Source organism: Amaranthus tricolor, chromosome 4 (assembly GCF_026212465.1).
Source record: "Amaranthus tricolor cultivar Red isolate AtriRed21 chromosome 4, ASM2621246v1, whole genome shotgun sequence".
Lineage (NCBI taxonomy): Eukaryota > Viridiplantae > Streptophyta > Magnoliopsida > Caryophyllales > Amaranthaceae > Amaranthus > Amaranthus tricolor.
The window spans coordinates 29,833,070-29,837,884 of NC_080050.1; positions in this window are offsets into that span (position 1 = coordinate 29,833,070).

The window sequence follows — 4,815 nt, forward strand, 5'->3', positions numbered from 1 at the left end:
TCAATTGAAATAAGACTTAATTCTCATACTGTATTAAAATATATTTTTAATTAAATTATTTTTAGTTTTGTACATATCTTGATACAAATATATTGATTTGTATTTTTTTTGCTTTATTAGGTCATATTGAATTAGGTTAAAATAATTTGGGTTAGTTATATTTGCCCATCTCAACTTGTTAAGGGTCGGTGTTTTATGTTTTTCTTTGTTTTTCTTTTAGCTTCAATTATTTTTGATTCGTTTTTAATTTAGGGACTTTTCTATTTATTTCTTTGATTCTGTTGATAATAATGACAATATAAATAAGTGATAAATACCATATTGATTTTTAATCCTACAAATTTCAATGACTTTAATTTGGGTATTTTCCTTTACATCAATACATACATGTATTTGTATACGTACCTTATTATTTCTTTCTTTTTCTCTTTTCACTTTCAAAGTCAATCATCACATTCTGACTTTAATATGCTTTTTGTTGTGACTCGTATTAATATACAGCATTAGAACATTTTAAAGATATCTTATTCTTTAATTTATTTTATGATATAACATAAAATATTGAAAATAATATAATGTATTGAAAATAATTTTATGTATTCTTACTACGTTACTTTTTACTTGCATTCATTCTAAGGCCTCAAACTATATAACTTGACAAAATAGTAAATATAAACGAACATATTAAGTAATAAATCACAATTGATCACGAATAAGAGGGATGAGTTATAGTATATGTTAAATATATTTTGATTAATTTGTTCATTTATTAATTATTCTCTCCGTTTTCATATTTTTTTCTCAAATAGAATTTAAAAATTTTAGTGTCAAACTTTCACTACGATTTCTAATTGACTATAAAAAAAATATATATTCATATGAAATCTTTTTAAATTCGTCTCAATATTTACTTTCTAAATAAGAAAAAACAGAGTGAGGCAAATTCTAAATACCTCAAAGTTTGCGCATAAATGATGAGTTGTATCTGTTGGATTTGAATGACAATAAAGATTTAAATTAAGAATTATATGATAATTTAATTTTAACGTTATAACTTTTTACACCTCCTACATACTCTATATGTGGAGTTCTACTGGTTGTAAACTTTTGCTTTGAAGTATGATAAAGAGGGGGATACAAAGGTGAGTAAATCAAGTATATTACTAAAACAAATTAAAGTGGTAATCGGTAAATTAAGTAGTTGATACAAATATTACCACTCATGTTAAACTTAATGGTCTCATTTTATTTTGCTAATAGCAAATATTAATTTAGTTCAAAACATCTCTATTAAAATTATAAAAAATTAATACTAATAAAATTTATATTAAAAAAAATTAAATAATATATCACTTTAACTATATAATTTTTGTTTATAGATGAAGAATATGACACAAATTAAAAATACTTAATAAATAATATTTTTTTAAAAAATGCGACTATTAGGCGGAACAAAATAGCTAAGTATTGTCCTAAGTATTGATAGTCACTTCGAGAACCAAAAGCATACCAAAACTCTCTAACATGTTTAAGAAATTATCATTTATGATAAAAGATCGTTCATAATTATAAGGATGTTGTAGTATGCAAAGTACAAAACTCACGTTAATTTTATTGTTCAATAAACTTAATTTAGGTCGCGACAACAATGATATGATAAGATTGGAAGGACTTAAAGGAGAATTATATGTTTTGTTGTTTTAACATATTTATATGTTTCAGGACCTATTTAAATGGTAATGCGTTGAAATTAATTCTGTAAAGAAATAAGATTATTTGGAAGGAGTAAACATAACTATTAAATTAGTCAAGAGATTTTCCTGCTAAAAATACACTAAATTTTCATTACCATTTTCATCATTTAATATCAATAAACAAATATACCATAAATATAATGCAAAGTTTATGATTAGAATGCTATTGTTTATTGAGTTGAGGTTTTGTATTAAAGCAAGTTTTGGAGTAAAACCTATTAGTATTCCATAATTAATACTATCTCCCTTTTATTTTGAAGGTTTTGTTTTAGAATATTCCATTGACCTAGCTCTACTAGGATCGACAAGCGGTTTCATTATAATTTCTTTATAATATGCATCTATTCAAGATCTAAGGCTTTAACATCTCCTCAAGCTATAATGTACTTATCAGGGCATGCATGCTTAGTGTATAATGTGTTTACATTTATAAATTATAGTGGTTTTTGATTAAGACTTGGCAATATTTTAATGGGTTGCCTTGGCAACCCAAGCACCTTATTGGTTCGCCCCTAGGAGTAGTAAGGGAAAAGTAGAAAAAAAGTGATAATTTAATGATAATTGTGTAAATAGTTAAATGTTATGAACGCCTAAATATGACAAAAAGGTTACTAATTAAGAAAATATGATATACGTTGTGAGGAATTAGGACATTTGTTTGATCACAATAGTAGGAAGTGATTAACTTAGTTTTTATAATACATGTCTATTTGACAAATGAGTGTTGATTGGTTTTACCACCTGAAACTAGAAATATTAGCTTTTGACATCTGTTAAGCTAGATACTCAAGCAAATTATTGTGGATATATCTAGTAAAAAATAATTTTTGGTTGTTATTAGAAAAAACATAGGTCAAAAAGACAAAAACCAATAAAAAATTATTTACGATATTTTTTGGTTTTGGGTCAAAGCAGTTTTTAGTTGACTTAAAACTCATTGATCAAACATTTTTTAAAGTTTTTTTTAATGAAAAACCCAAAAGCTAAAAGCACACGTATGTAAAAGCGAAAAAAGCCAATTGTCAAATACTCTTAGGGCTTGCTTGGATTGAGTTAAATATTTAATGGAGTAAAAAAAATTCAAACTAATGAAACAAAAGTAAGTATAGGTGCATATAAACTAGTTGACACAGTTGTGAAAGAGGTTGAATGAGAGTAAACTAAAAAAGATGAATGTAAAAAAAAGATAATTTCCTTCATACGGAGAAAAATAAGTAGCTCTCTACCCTCCTCTAGGTTAAATTTTACAACTATATGCTATTCTATCTTTTTTTTTTCATTACTTTACAACCAGTTAATTCACTTTTCCAATAATAAAATTTCTATTAGTTTTTTTTATCTAACTACATTTATTTATCTTTTACTTTTATTCTCACTTTAAATATTTACCATTAATTCAAATACTCAAAAAAAAGTAAATAAAAAAGTGGTGAGGGAACAGTATAAGGGGTCAAGTATTTTGTTGCGTATAAGCATAATTATTAGAAAGGAATTTTAGAATGGCCGTTAAATTATAATTGAAGGGGACAGCAAATAAATAATGCAGCAAAGGGTGGGCCTTCTTCAATCAATATAAAATATTGAATGCACCAAAATTAAAGGTCTATATATACACTAGATTTTTGATTAGGTGCATTTATTATTTTATTAACCCAAGTTTTTTTTTTATTATTATTATGATTAGTGAGAATCAATTTTAAAATTCTCATTTGAAAAAATATTTTAATATTTTCTTTAACTGAAATAATAGTCAATTTGAATTACCTAATACATGTATTATCCGGTATCCCTACTTTATTTTTATTTGATTGTTTTGAAGGGTATATCTTTCACGATTTAAGATATCCCTTCTAATTTTACGTGCCCAAAAAAAAGATTGTGCAACCATAAGTGGAGAGCCAAAGGTTTAACTTTTGTATTTTTTTGATTTTTAATTTCTGGTTGAATATTTTTTTATAATACTCTCTTTTTTTTTCAATGATATTACCATTTGTCATTTGATTGTATCGTTTTATTTGTTATTTACTTATAAAATTTTTTATTTCTATTTAAAATTATTTTAACATTTTTATATTTTTTATAGTCTCCATATATTTTCACTAACTTTGTTTTAGTATTTTTTAATACTTGTAGTCCCTACTTTTACTTTATTAACTTTATTATTGAATAAAAATAACATATTCACCATATATCTAAAATATTTAGTTTTGTTTTAATTCTCGTTAAAATTTCTTATAAAACAACAATAAAAAACGAACAGCCTAACTTTTTTAGTTTAGGCTTTACTAATAGATAATCGATGATAATTTTCTATTATCATGATAATCATGCTGCATATATCAAACCCTTTATTTTTATCTTGATGAAAGTTTAGGTATCACTTAATACCTAAAAGTATTTGGTAATGAAATATCCTTATCAATCGATAGAGAATATTTACTTGTAATAGCTAAAATTTAGTATTACACTATGCTTTTTACTCCTACTTACTTCTATTCTAATTAAATATTTTATTTATTTTTTAAATTTATTTTCAATTTGTAAGTTAAAATATTGTCAAGTAGGATCTTATTTAATTCGTTTCAATATTAATGTTACTAATGTCAAAATTTTATAATTTTTAAACAAACACAATTAGATATTAGCATTAAAACAGTGCATCAGTAAGTGTACAAAATCAAATAGAACATTATAGATGTTAGATGATGATTTAACAATTTAGATCTATAAATTTTATTCGGTAAAAATAGCAATTCTAGTAGTTTTTAAAATATAATTTAGTAAGAACAAATAGAATATACTCTTTAAATCTACTTTTAGATTTTTAGAACCTGTGAATTACAACATTTTGAAAAAATATACTTGGACCACTAAACGTCACCTCTAAAGCTATATTATCGAACAATAATATTTTTAAAAAAAGTGTATCGACTTTATTAAACCACTAATAACTATTTAATTTTCTATGTTGAACTGAACGGGAAAAATAGGGTTTATGTTAGGTCTAATAATCCAACCAAGGTTTTTACCTCTAACCTGAAGGCGGGAGTTGAGGCTTCAA